The following is a 15,026-nucleotide window of genomic DNA, read 5'->3' as shown; positions in this document are numbered from 1 at the left end:
GGAACTAACATTTGGGAATTCTATATTAGACCTTGTCTTAACAGTTAAAAGTTAGTGGTACCTTAGCTACAAACAGAGCTTAATTTGTAATGAAAGAGTTCAAGCAATTACATGCCGCGGCTCAAGCAATTTTTTTACTTTCATAACTGACACAGCAAGCCCAGAGGTGCCAGGAGTCAGTGCTGGCAAGCCCTGGCACAAATGAAGCACTATGTACAAGTGATCATGACATGATCATATTTATAATGTGGAGACAGAATAAAATCTGGACCAGTAATAAACAGTATATAATTGGTGCTTTAAGCTGAAAGCTGAAAACAATTATGAGCCAAATCAGCTGTGAGGAAGAATTTAATCAGAAAAATGTGAATGATAATTGGAGATAAATCGATAGTCAGCAGAGATAAGGACAGTAAAGTATCTGTAAAATATATTAGGAAAAAAACAATCATAATAATTATATTGGTTCATTACTAGATGGAAATGGTAGAATTATCAATAATAATGCAGAAAAGTCGTAAGTGTTAAATAAATATTACTGTGCTGTACTTGGAGAAAAACAGATTATGCATATGGTGGTGATAACACTCTTTCTACTCCACTAGATTTAAATATAAAGTATTATCAATAACAATTTCAGAATGTTTCCTTTCTTTTTGGCTCTGGCTTAACCATTTCTTCATGGAAACACATATAAACTTAAACTAGGAAAGCACTTTAGTTGCAACCTATAGAAGAACTGCATTGCTCATGCTGATCTTTAGTCAGTGGGAGTGTGAGTTCAAGGAATATAGGATTAGTCCAGGTGCATACATTTGCAGTTTATGGTAATAGTTCACCCTACAAAAGCAAGTGAACACATTTGACACCGTTCTTCTTTAGTTTCTTTTACTAATCTCACTCTTTATTGTAATTGAGGGGAAAAGTCTGAAGATTTCAGCTTGTGTCTGAGCACCTTATTGAAGGATTCAGGAAAAGTATCATAAGGTAGTGCTTTCACCTAAATAATAACTACAGCAAAACCACCTAAATGTGTGCTGATCTGCTAATGTAGCAAAGGGCAGGCTCTATGTTTCTACAGCCTATAAAAATAGTCTGTTTTCTAACATGTCAGATTAATGTTTTGACCAAAGCACTGTAGGTAATTTGGAACTGAGTTAGTATCAAATGTAAATTCAGCAAATTCTGAAATGCCATTTAATGGATAGATGATTTAATCTCTTGACACAGAGAGGATCTGCCATCAAAATATACATGGGAGATGCTGAACAGTTGGACTTTAACTCTTCCTAGAATACGTGATTTGAACGTTGTTCCATATGTCTTTTTCCCTACATCTACAATAAAAGTCTCAAATTTCTCCTCTCTGACAAATGATGTCACAACAAACTGGCAATTTTTAATATACCTCACTCGGTTTGTGGAACAGGAAAGAAAAAAATGTAGAAGTGTCCATGGAGTAGCATTTCGGGGATAGAGATTATGAGAACACTGTTGGTTTGTGGCAGTTTCAGTGTTGTAAAAAAACAAACCAAAACAAAAAAGCTAGTGTGTTGAACAACCATTTTCCCTTCAAATCCCAGACTTCCTTCTGGGGCAATGGCTGTAGAAATCAAGGCATTGACTTCTAGTCAGCATCTGGAAGTGTTTGATTTGTCACATTTTTTTGTGGCTTGAGAAAAGTTAAAAAGTGAATTGATGTCTTTTTTTAGAATGGGTTATAACAATATTACATTATGCATCTGATCCTACATTTTGCAGCGAGACAGATTTAAGGAAAGAATTGCAAAATAGAAAAGGAATGGATAGTAAAGAGAGCATTTTAATGCTGGCATAAATGTTGCCCTAATTTATTGCCTCGCTGCTCCTGCATGTATTGTTTTGTGTTTTTCTGGATGCAGTTTGTTTTTAATAATTTATTATGAGCTTGATTAAGTTAATGAAGCGCATGAAAGGGGGAATACTTTTCCTTTCCTTTTCCCACCCTGCTATAATGATGTTTACTGTCTGGCACAATGATCGTTCAATTTTCAGAAATGTTCACCACCTTCTGCTGCTGATTAAATTCCTGTTTCGTTTCTCTGCCAAATCTGTTGGATTAAATTAACAAGATCTGTTTGCGTTAGTGGGAATGACCTGCACCGACCTTCAGCTTGTACAAAATAACAATCTTTTCAGTGATTTATTGATTCAATGCTCTTTATCTTCTTTTAAAGAAATGTACATTAGGAATGTTTGCCTTCAGCTTGCTTCAATTTGCAGACACACATTACTTATTTCAATACAATGGAGACCTTGGCCCGCCGTATCTAACAGCTTTGCACTCTTTGCTGTTATTAACACTTCCTCTCCTTCAAAAGATTCACCAAAGTTTGATTACTCTAAGGATAAAACTTCACGTGATACTTTACTCTACAAAAGGTCCCACTCCTGAAAATTATCCACATCAAAGGACCAGTTTGAAAAGATTAAAACCTTTCTTTTTTTCCTCATTGACTCATAGACTTTAAGCTCAGAAGGGACCATTATGATAACCTAGTCTGACCTCCTGCACAATGCAGGCCACAGAATCTCACCCATCCACTTCTATAACAAACCCCTAACCTATGTCTGAGTTATTGAAGTCCTCAAATTGTGGGTTGAAGACCTCATTTTACTAAACTGCTTTCCACCCTCCCACTTAATTCATTTGCTTTGTTGCTGCCAACCAAGGAGTAAAGAAGTCATAGTTTGGGGTTGTTTTTTTTAAAAGCTACAATAAGTGTAAGAATGTTAAATATTTAATTCTACCTCTCAGGCTATTCAAGGCAATTTTACAAGTACCAAGTGAGGCAACTATATCTGAACCTGGATAAAAATTGAGCCCAAAATGCGCTCTTTAGATCTGCTATTCTGCTCCCTCTACCATATATAGGTGCCACTTTCACTGACTTCAGTAGGCTTTGGATCCAGCCCAAGAAGAGCATAGTATTAGAAATCTGCCATGCAAAATATTGCCATAAATGAACAGTTCATTTCAGCTGAAGTGCAGTGGATCCAGAGAAAGGAACCTTTAAAATCATGGAAATTGAGAAACTGCAGTTTGTGCAACTAGAAACAGCAGCAGATCCTTAGTTGCAGCTTAGTTGACTTTCCCCACATGTACAGAATATTTACTTGATGTACACTGTCTATTGCACTGTCCTAACTGGCTCTATCCTTCAATGAGAAGGTGGGATTTATGGGCAGATGTGAGACACTCTAAGCAGCAAATAAATCGACATCTATCACTATAAAAAGCGGTTTCTCAGATGCCTCTGTGATTCAGATGGAGATTGCTGGAACTTGTGCAGTTTAGCCACATTGCCCCAATGGATCTCAACTAGGTAGCATGGCCTGGCCAAAGCAAGGTTTACTTTAGCAGCCCTAGACAAATTCTATTGTCTTTTAATTTGTGAAAATTGTCTTGTGCAAAAGATTTTAACAGCCTCTGCAGCTAGCAAGAAAACAGGCAGCTTGATAGTTACGGGTGTGGAGACTCACATAGATTTACCATATGTTAAACTTTAGCAATCAAGTATAGGAAGCTAATTGAAGACACTCCCTGGAAGGTAGTTAGATATCATCCACGGCCACACAAAATTGTATTGGCAGCTTGTAAAATATTCACTTGAGCTTCTACATGTCTCATTCTGAACTACAGTACAAAATACCAAAGTTCTTCACACCAGGACTCCAAGTCTGAAGAGTCACCTTTCAATATAGACAACATCCAGGGATACAGATGAAAATTAGTGCATCATCAATGACATATTTACACTTCATTGCAGTTCTGACTGAGCTTGTTGGTCTGCGAACCATTGTCTGACAGCATGTGTGGGGAATACTTATGTCACGCTGTCTGGAGTGGCTCACGACCGACTGCGCCAACCTCAGGGCAGACTGCCGAAAGCAGGGCAGATACTACAAACTTAGATTAGATTTCACCAACCCACTAACAAATGTGAATTCCTAGATCACTGTACCATGGAGTCACAGACAGTCCCCTTGGGCTCTCCAGCCTATCTTGCCACCCAGGCAAACTGGACTCAGTGATAAACAGCCACTTACAACAAAAATCACAAAATATTCAGGTTGCTTTCCATTCCAAAAGCCCAGTCACTTATCCCAGGTCAATTTGTGCCTTAGATGTCACACCAAAGACACTGCCTGTAGCCACTGCTGTAATAAATTAAACGTTTATTAACTAGGAAAAAGAAATATGAGAGTTATTTACAGGTGCAAGCAAGAAAGCACATATACACAAATGAGTTTGTCTGTGATCCAGAAAGGTGAAAGAGATGTAGTAATCTGTCAGCATTGAATGTCTTTTTCAGGCTTAAAACAGGTTGACCTTGGGTATCTCTGCTTTATGTTTCTTAGCTCCAGCCCTTGTGGGAGTCCAAACAGCAAAGAGATGAAAAATCTACACATTAGCCATTTTTATTTCCCTCCTCCAGCATTCAAACTGATGGGACAAGGCCTTCTGCACCTACTTCTCTATGGGTGGATGGGACAATTAACAAAGCTTTGGTCCTATAATGGCACAATTAATTTTGACAGACCTCCTGGATGGCTGGGGAGAGCCAACTCTTCCCATCTGAGTTCACAAGTTCAGAGCAGGCATTTTTACAACTATGAAACAAAATTGTATTTTACCTTGTAGAATGTGTGATGGGTTGGATCACAGAACTCCCCTTGGAGCTGCCACCTGATGTGCCCAGACTACCTCTGCCCCTGTTTTCCCTGCCAGCTCAGGACTCCAGCACACTGTCTTGCTGAGCCAGACACTCCCGTCTGCTCCAACACAGACCCAGGGTCTGAATTACTTGCCCCAAAACTGCAGGTTTACGTGAAAGCAGCTCACAGAAGTGTGCTTGTCTTTAACACTCAGATGCCCAACTCCCAATGGGGTCTAACCCCAAATAAATCTGTTTTACTCTGTATAAAGCTTATACAGAGTAAACTCATAAATTGTTCGCCCTCTGTAACACTGATAGAGAGATATGCACGGCTGTTTGCTCCCCCAGGTATTAATACATACTCTGGGTCAATTAATAAGTAAAAAGTGATTTTATTAAATACAGAAAGTAGGATTTAAGTGGTTCCAAGTAGTAACAGTCAGAACAAAGTAAGTCACCAAGCAAAATAAAATAAAATGTGCAAATCTATGTCTAATCAAACTGAATACAGATAATCTCACCCTCAGAGATGCTTCAGTAAGTTTTTTCCTCAGACTGGACACCTTCCAGGCCTGGGCACAATTCTTTCCCCTGGTACAGCTCTTGTTCCAGCTCAGGTGGTAGCTAGGGGATTCTTCATGATGGCTCCTCTCCTCTCTTTGTTCTGTTCCACCCCTTTATATATCTTTTGCATGAGGCAGGAATCCTTTTGTCCCTCTTTTGTCTGGGTTCCCACCCCATCCTTCTCAATGAAAATACACCAGGTTAAAGATGGATTCCAGTTCAGGTGACATGATCACGTGTCACTGCAAGACTTTAAGCCTTCATTCCTCCCAGCCTGACTCACAGGAAGGCCTGCCTGCAAACAGAGCCATCCAGTCAATTGCCCTGGTTAATGGGAGTCATCAAGATTCCAAACCACCATTAATGGCCCACACTTTGCATAATTACAATAGGCCCTCAGAGTTATATTTCTATTTCTAGTTTCAGATACAAGAGTGTTACATTTATCCAAATAGGATGATCACACTCAGTAGATTATAAGCTTTGTAATGATACCTTACAAGAGACTTTTGCATGAAGCATATCCAGTTACATAATATTCACTCATTAGCATATTTTTATAAAATTATATAGGCTGTAACGTCACAGCATGGAATAGACATTACAAGTGAGATTAATGCATGTCACAATTTCCAAGCATTTTCTAGAGACTAAACACATCCTTACAAGTCTAACATCTCTCTTGAACAATACTAACATAGAGGTAAGCTGCTCTGGTTTCCAGCTAAGAATTTGTCAGTGCTCAGCAGACACCTACAGCCTTGGCAAGAGCTGGCGCCTGATTTACCAGTGTCTAAATTTACATGACAACACCATCGAAAATAGGAATTTTCTGTCACCTTTATGATTGGGTATGTGGCATGTATAGTTCTGAAGTGCCCTTCCGGTGGCCATTAGTTTATGTTTACGGAATCACAGATTTATCCTTTTGGGCAATGCTTGATGGTAATACAAATCCTGTACATTTGTTTATGAAACATGATAGGAATAGCCATAGGATAAATTCTATTTTTGTTTGATGAAAGCAGACTAGTTATGCTGTTGTTGTGTGTCCTACTATTGGACAAAAGTGTTATGTCTCAATGATATGGTTTCAATGGACAACCTTATACTAATATGTGATATTTGCCTGTTTTGGTATTTGGCTAGGTTGGGCCTTCTATTTAGTGTCATGATCCATAACTACACCTTATACTGGACTATTTTCAAACCCTGTTATTTAGTCACACATATAACTGTGCCACAGAGTCTAACGAGATAGACTGACCAAACACTTGGTAAAGCACCCCATCCTTTCCTGTATTTATACCTGCTCCTGTATTTTTTACTTCATACATCTGATGAAGTGGGTTCTAGCCCACGAAAGCTTATGCCCAAATACATTTGTTAGTCTTTAAGGTGCCACAAGGACTCCTCATTATTTTTTTCCTGATACAGACTAACATGGCTACTACTGAAACCTGATATAATCTCTATACACCTAGGGAAGGGAGGTGTCAGCTGACTGGGATGAGAGTAGTCTAGCCTCATGGCAAGAGTGGGCAACAGGCCTAGTGGCTGGGGTTAGAGCTGTAATCAGTTGTCTGGAGCCAAAGCCAAGGGTCTAACCAGAAGGCAGAAACTGGGTACCACAGCCAAGGGTTGAACTGGAGTCTGTAGTCAGGACCCAGAGCCAAAGGTCAAAACCAGAAGCCAGGAATTGGAGTGAGCAGGGTAGCAGACAAGAAGGGGTTCAAGGTGGGGGCAGGACAGAGGCAAGGCTGGGTGCAAGGCAGGAGCAGCAGGAACAAGGTAGCAGGCGAAATAGTGGGCATGAGCATTGAGAAGCCAGTGAGCTGCTGCTGGCTTAAGAGCTAGCTGGCTGGCCTCTGCAGCCAGTCAGGTGGCATGGCTAAACAGGCAGCTGCTGCAGGCCAGTTACATTGATGGGGTTTCCCTAGCTCTGCTGCAGGCTCTGATTCCTGACAAGAGGTAAGTAAAGAGAACAGTCTGTTTGGGATCACAAAAAGGCACCATGTGACAAAACATATTTAAGACAGCTAATCCAAAGTCAGGCTCTTTGTTACCAGGTGCTGGGGTGTGCGGATCTGAAACATAATGACATATCTAGATCTGCACCCAGATCTACCTGGCAGGTAGAAGAGGACCGGGAATCACGTCTGCAAGTGCTGCACATGGTTTTGCTGACTATTCAGAGATCCCAACATGAGTCTCCATGTATCTGTGTTGGTAGTGCAGTGCAGCAGCATGACAGGACCTTTGCTCTGCTCTCAGGCCTACCCTGTTGGCTGGGTGGCCCTGTAGAAGGAGGGAGGATGCAAGGAGCCTTTGCCCCATCTCTGGCAGCCTTGTACAGTAGCCTTGTACAGTAGCATGCTGTAAGTCTACTAAAGAGCACAAAGACTGTGTGAGTCTAGCTCTGCCATTAGCTCTTCACAACCCAACTTCTATTGTGTACTGACTGGCAGAGCTCAGTGGGTACAGAGGAGAATACACCCCCTCAACCAGAGTTTTCTTCCTCAACCAGAATGTTCTGGGCCTGCTACATGTGGGTTCCTCCAGACCCACATCCCTGGCATGAGCTGAAGCTTTATAAGTATAGCCCTAGACTCACATTTTGCTAAGCACTGTTCTACTGGTGTGTGTCCCCATCTGTAAATAAGCAGTTTCTCCAGAACAAACCAACTGAGGGCTATTGTTCAAGTGCGAAAGGTGAACCAGAAAATAGAACAGAATCTTCACATTCATCATATTAAATAAACACACAACATGCCGATCAAGGCAAAACCAGGCTCATGGCTTCTAATGGTGACTTTGTGGTGGGGAAGTGAGTAGCTCAGGGAGCTGTCTGACCAGGCCTCTGGCCAAAGTAGAGTAGCTTCAGGGATTTTATGGAGAGGATGGAAGCAATTGTGGGAAGGGGAAAACTGACAGGGACTGTGTTTGGGGACAGAATAGGGTTGTGCTGCATGAATGCTGAAACTCCAGGGGGGGAAAATGAGCAACCCTTCATTATTTTGTGTTAGATTTTTGTCCTCCTCTTAGTGCCATGTGTAATTTTCTCTTATGAAGATATTTTTGTTTTACAGCATCAGTTGCCTTTCAATTTTTAGAATATACTTAATAATAACAATATAGCTTTTATAAATACTTTTCCAGCTGTAGATATCCAAGCACTTTACAAAGGTAGGGGAGCATTGTTATCCCTGTTTGAAAGACGGGGAAACTGAAAAAAACACTTATGTTTATCCTTGGCTTCTGGCTACATCTATTTTTTCCCTTTGTTCTCAGGAGGAAATATTTTAAAGTCCACTTCTTTGATGCCACTGTAGTGTTAAACCATTTAGAAGCAATTTCAGTAGGTTGGGTTCTACAGTTTATCCCTCTTGCTCTGTTCTTGCAAATCCTTTTAATGTGAAACTTAAAGAAAAAATTGTTGCAATACACTTGAAGTGAAAGACAAGATGAGTACTTACCACCGTAGTCTTAAAATGCCCACTTGATGAGGTGGAGATGCTGATGAAGGACGGTATTCACTACTACAGAAAGATGAGGCAGCCAGCTATTACTCTGATATCATTGTTTTTGTGTTATCATAGTCTGGGAGCTCTGATAAGAGCCAGAGTGGCTGTCTGAACCATACCTTAGTGCTTGTTGTATTGATTGCTGGACCTCAAACCAGCCTTCCTATGAAATAGCCATTCATCACTTCAGAGCAAACTAACATATCCCTAGATGCTGCTTTATGACTAGTGTCTTTTTTAAAGAAACAATGTGTAAGGGTCTTTTTTAAAGAAACAATGTGTAAGATGAAACTAAAAATAAGAGCTGTGATTTATTTGTTGGCTTTTCTTTGTGTGTGAGAGATTCAGTACAATATATCTAGAGGTTATCTGGTTCACTACATACCAGTGTCTATTGTGCTTCACAGAGTACACTGAAACAAGCCACCCTACAAAGCCATTCAGTTGGTTTATTCTTATATACACAAGGAGAACGTTACTATTGTTACATTTTTATAAATTAGTGTGATAAGTGTTGCAGCTGTGTTGGTCCCAGGCCTGAAGAAGAACTCCATGCAGCTCTAAAGCTTGTCTCTTCCACCGATAGAAGTTTGTCAAATAATGTTGGTTACTCATTTTGTCTCTTTGACGATAAAAGTCACTTCTACCCTGTAATAGGGTGACCAGATGTCCTGATTTTATAGGGACAGTCCCGATTTTTGGGTCTTTTTCTTATATAGGCTCCTATTACCCCCCACCCCCGTCCCGATTTTTAACATTTGCTGTCTGGTCACCCTACCCTCTAACTAAAACAGTGTGAAATCCAAAGGCTGTGTTCCTGTTTCAAATCTCATTTGAAAACGTGTGCAGCCTTATATTGCATGATTTCACTTGCTGCTCTTCTTAATGTGAATTTTCTATAAACTTGACTATTTTCCTACTGAAAAGAGTGGGGGGGGGGAGAAAGTGATTTCTTCAATGTTTTTAAGATGAAGATGTTTCCTTGCAAAATTGGGTCATATTTAGGCTGTCAAGCAATTAAAAAAATTAATCACGATTAATCGTGCGATAAAAAAATTAATTGTGCTGTTAAGCAATAATAGAATCCTATTTATTTAAAATTTTTTTGATGTTTTTTACATTTTCAAATATATTGATTTCAATTACAACACAGAATACAAAGTGTACAGTGCTCACTTTATATTTAGTACAAATATTTGCATTATAAAAAACAAAATAAATATTTTTTTTCAATTCACCTAATACAAGTACTGTAGTGCAATCTCTTTATCATGAAAGTTGAACTTACAAATGTAGATTTACGTACAAAAACCACCTGCATTCAAAAATAAAACAATGTAAAACGTTAGCACCTACAAATCCAATCAGTCCTACTTCTTGTTCAGCCAATTGCTCAGACAAACAAGTTTGTTTACATTTGCAGGAAAGAATGCTGCCCGCTTCTTGTTTACAGTGTCACTTGAAAGTGAGAACAGGCGTTTGCATGGCACTGTTGTAGTTGGCGTCGCAAGATATTTACATGCCGGATGTGCTAAAGATTCATGTCCCTTGATGCTTCAAACACCATTCCAGAGGACATGTGTCCATGCTGATGACGGGTTCTGCTCGATAACGATCCAAAGCAGTGCAGACCGATGCATTTTCATTTTCATCATCTGAGTCAGATGCCACCAACAGAAGGTTGATTTTCTTTTTTGGTGGTTTGGGTTCTGTAGTTTCCACATCAGAGTGTTGCTCTTTTAAGACTTCTGAAAGCATGCTCCACAGCTCAACCCTCTCAGATTTTGTAAGGCACTGCAAATTCTTAAATCTTGGGTCGAGTGCTATAGCTATCTTTAGAAATCTCACATTGGTATCTTCTTTGCATTTTGATATATTTGCAGTGAAAACGTTCTTAAAACAAACAACATGTGCTGGGTCATCATCCAAGACTGCTATAACATGAAATACATGGCAGAATGAGGGTAAAACAGAGCAGGAAACATACAATTCTCCCAAGGAGTTCAGTCACAAATTTAATTAATGCATTATTTTTTTAAATGAGCATCATCAGCATGGACACATGTCCTCCGGAATGATGATTGAAGCATGAAGAGGCATATGAATCTTTAGCACATCTGGCACATAAATATTTTGCAACGCCAGCTGTAACAGTGCCATGTGAACGCCTGTTCTCACTTTCAGATGACACTGTAATTAAGAAGTGGGCAGCATGATTTCCTCTAAACAAACTTGTTTTTCTTAGCAATTGGCTGAACAAGAAGTAGGACGGAGTGGACTTGTAAGCTCTAAAGTTTTTTACATAGTTTTGTTTTTGAGTGCAGTTATGTAACAAAAATACCTGCATTTGTAAGTTGCATTTTCCTGATAAAGAGATTGCACTACAGTACTTCTATGAAATGAATTGAAAAATACTATTTCTTTTATCATTTTTACAGTGCAAGTATTTGTAATAAAAATAATATAAAGTGAGCACTGTACACTTCGTATTCTGTGTTGTAATTGAAATCGATATATTTGAAAATGAAGAAAAACATCCAAAAATATTTAATAAATTCAATTGATATTGTATTGTTTAACAGTGTCATTAATCACAATACTTTTTTTGAGTTAATGGCATGAGTTAACTGCAATTAGTTGACAGCCCTAGTCATTTTCACTCAATATACTTAGCAAAACCTTTCTCGGAAAGAAGCTAATGTTTAGGTATCTATAGTCCATCTCGAAAGACAATGGTGTAAGCACCAAAGCAGTTCAGTTACTGTGGATCATGCTGCAGCACTGCAAGTAGCTAAAAAGCCAAATTCTTGAGCAACAGTCTTTGCCACAGATAACGTAGACATAAGGTGCAGGGTTAGAGATGAAGCCTGCATGCTACTAGAGCTTGAGGCCTTCTGTGTTTTCTCTTTGTTCTCTTCACTTTCCACTCTTCAGCCACTTTGACTTCCTGGCACAATTAAGCTTTCCGGTGTGACCTATTGCTAGCTGCATCTTCCTAGCTTGTTGGGTTGATGTTGAATGTTTTCAAATCCCTCTTGCAAACATTGTTGAACCTGAGCCTAGGTCAGCCCAATGACCTTGCAGCATCCACAAATTCTCTGTACAGAAGATCCTTTGCAATATATCCATTGTCTATTCAGTGTAGATAACCAAGCCAATGGAGATGTCTGATTAGACCTGGCAATTTTGCTTTCTTAGTTTTGCTTTTGGTATCAGGAACTTTGATCCCCATTTCATATATAAAATACGGCAAAGCCAGTGAGTGTGGAAGGTGTTTAGCCTTCTCTTATGCCTGCTGTAGGTGATCCAGTCTTGCCACCAAACAGCAACATGCTCAGAATGCACATCTGTTAGACTTGTTTGTTGGTGTTCAGTGTTAGTTTCCTGTTATCCTAAAGGCACTTGGTCAGTTGGTCAAACTGGTAGCTGCCTTTCTCATGAGAGAATTAACTTATTTCTAGATGACAAGCTTGTTTTACACCATTGCTCGTAGGTAGCAGAATTTGCGCACAACTTCTAGCATGGTGCTAGCTATTAAAAATATTGGTACAGTCAACACACCTTCTACTGAAATCATGGACTTCTTTTGACTGATTGTTAATCTAAATTGACCACAAGCTAGAACAAAGCTATTGCAACATTGCAGAAACTCCTCTTTATTGTGTTCAATGAGCACTGTTTCATTGGCAAAAACAAGTTCTCCTATCAGCAAGTAGTTGCTTTTACTTTTTGCTCATAAATATGCAATTTTGAAAAGTTTTCCATCTGATTTTGGAGATATACACCCTTGGTGCTGGATAAGAAAAGCATGATGAAGCAGCACAAAGAAGAATATTCTGAAGAGTATTGGTGCTAAAACACTGTATAACACCAGGATGGATTTCAAAACCGTCAGACTGATCACCATCATTCTGGACTGTAGCTAACTTGCCATCATAGAAGGATCAAATCAGACTGAGGAGAACTTCGGGGGGGACGGGGACCAATTCTCTCTAGCAACTGGAGAAGGCCCTTTCTGCTGACCAGGTCTAAAGGCCTTTGTAAGATTATGAAGGCCACATAGAGAGGTTTTTCCTGTTTCCTTGACACTTTTCTTGCAGTTGCCATAGTGTGAAGACCATGTTGATAATTGATCTACTGGAATGGAAGCTGTACTGACATTCTGGGTATACATGTTCAGCAAGAACTTGCAGTCTTTTGAGAATGATGCATGTGAAAGCCTAGCCAACAACACTGAGGAGAGATTCCTCTGCAGTTGTTGCAATCACTCCAATCGCCTTTATTTTTATACAATGTTACGATGTTGGCATCCTTCATGTCTTGTGGTACTTCTTCCCTCCAGAAGGCAAGCAAGACATTGTGGAGATGTTTAAGCATAACCTCTCCTTGTTGCAACACTTCAGCAAGAATGCTTTCCTTCCCTGTTGACTTTGCTGGTGCTAGACAAGTGATTGCATTTTTAAGATCATTTGTAGATAATTCTATATTGAGGTATTTGATAGTCTGGAGCCTCAGGATCACAGTTAGAGCTGCTTCAGAAAGAGATTTCATGTTAATAGAGCTTGTGATAATGTTGTTTGCTTCTGTCAATGATGTCTCTACTAAGAGATTTGCATGGGGTGGTCCTCTTTGCTGAAGGATCTACTGCTTTCATGATGCCATCAGACATCCCTCTTAGAGTTCTGTTCTCAAGGATGTTTGTATCTTCTCGCACAGATCAAGCCAGTATGACTGAGCACATTCCCTTGCCATTTGTTGCAATGCACTCTTGGACACTCTGAGGTTAGCACATCTCAGGAGAGGGAATAAAGTCCATTTTTTAAACCTGTTATTAAGGTTTTCAAAAATGGATGCCTAAAGTTAGCTTCTTTACAACGTGGCCTGGTTTTAAAAAGTGCTAAACCTCCAGCAGCTCCTGCTGAGTTCAGTAGGAGCTTTTGGGTGAGCAGCGCTTTTGGGTGAGCAGCCACTTACGTGCCAAAATATGGATTTAAGGCTAGCTATCGTTAAGCCTCTTTTTATTTCTGGATACAATTTTTGAGTTGTTTGGCATTTCCCTATAAATATTTCTCACACCTCTATCTCAGACACACCTAGCTTTGCCGGTTTATCATCACTATGCAGCACTTACAAGCATGAGGTTCCAGACCGTCATGGGACATGCACCTGTTATCAGTATCACACTCATCCCACCATCCATGCAAAGAAACAATTGTATATGAAAGCTCTGGAAATCACTGGGGATTTTCCAAGGAATAAGATAGCGCTGACCCTATAAAGTTATGAGAATCTTGCCTTTTGTGACTGATGGAATTAATTATTCCAGCAAGAAAAGGAGGGCAAGACAATGTTTCTTACTACATTTACTATGGGTTTGTACAGTCCCAAGCATTTCAGGACCTTGATCCAGCCTGGGACCTCTAGGCACTACTGCAATACAGATAAATAATAACAGAAAAAAAGTACATCGCTGATTTTAAGTAGTCTTGTACACATTCTTTTTAAAAAATCACTTTCATGATTTTTTGAATAAATATAGAAATCAGTTTATTTAAAAATATCATCATCTTCTTTAGAGAAGAATCTTATTGTCAGAATGATCAAACAGGCAACCTCCCACCTCTGTAGACAAGGGCTGCTCCACGTAGTGCTGGAGCGTGATGAATTACAGCTTACTGTAAAAAAGATTGATTGAATTCAACTTGGTTGTATCCCTATATCAAAAGGCAGTTGATAGGTTATCTTTGTTCAGAGAGTGTCAATTACATGGTCTCTGAAAGAATCTGCCTTAATGTAGTTCAGGTTTGAATCATACAAGTCTGAATGATGGCTTAGTAAGGGACAATGCGTAGCTGTGCTGCTCTAGAAACTGACCAAGGATCAGCTTGTGTCCCAGAGAATCACAATACGGTTCCTGACACTTGCTCTAGGGTGGGAAGTAATCTGCATCAGCTCTATACTGCACACAGTCTACTTTCCCCTTCATGCTGACTCAGTTGCAGTGGGGAGAGAAATGTATGTCCCCCCTACTTCCTTCCCCTACCCACCCACGCATGTCTGGGAAGGGTGTACTGTCTTGCAGAGGCTGCCAGACCCAGACCATTTTGACTCAGATCCTCAGTACTCTGATCTGGAGGAGCCTGACCAGACCATGGAGGAGAGTCTGAACGAACCTAATTGGATTGGAGAAGGGCAGACAGAGAGGGACTAGATTGGAGAGGTGCCCAGAGATAGTTCA

Source organism: Mauremys reevesii, linkage group 2 (genome assembly GCF_016161935.1).
Source record: "Mauremys reevesii isolate NIE-2019 linkage group 2, ASM1616193v1, whole genome shotgun sequence".
Classification (NCBI taxonomy): Eukaryota; Metazoa; Chordata; order Testudines; family Geoemydidae; genus Mauremys; species Mauremys reevesii.
The sequence above is the reverse complement of the archived record's forward strand: the minus strand, read 5'-3'. Positions refer to the sequence as shown.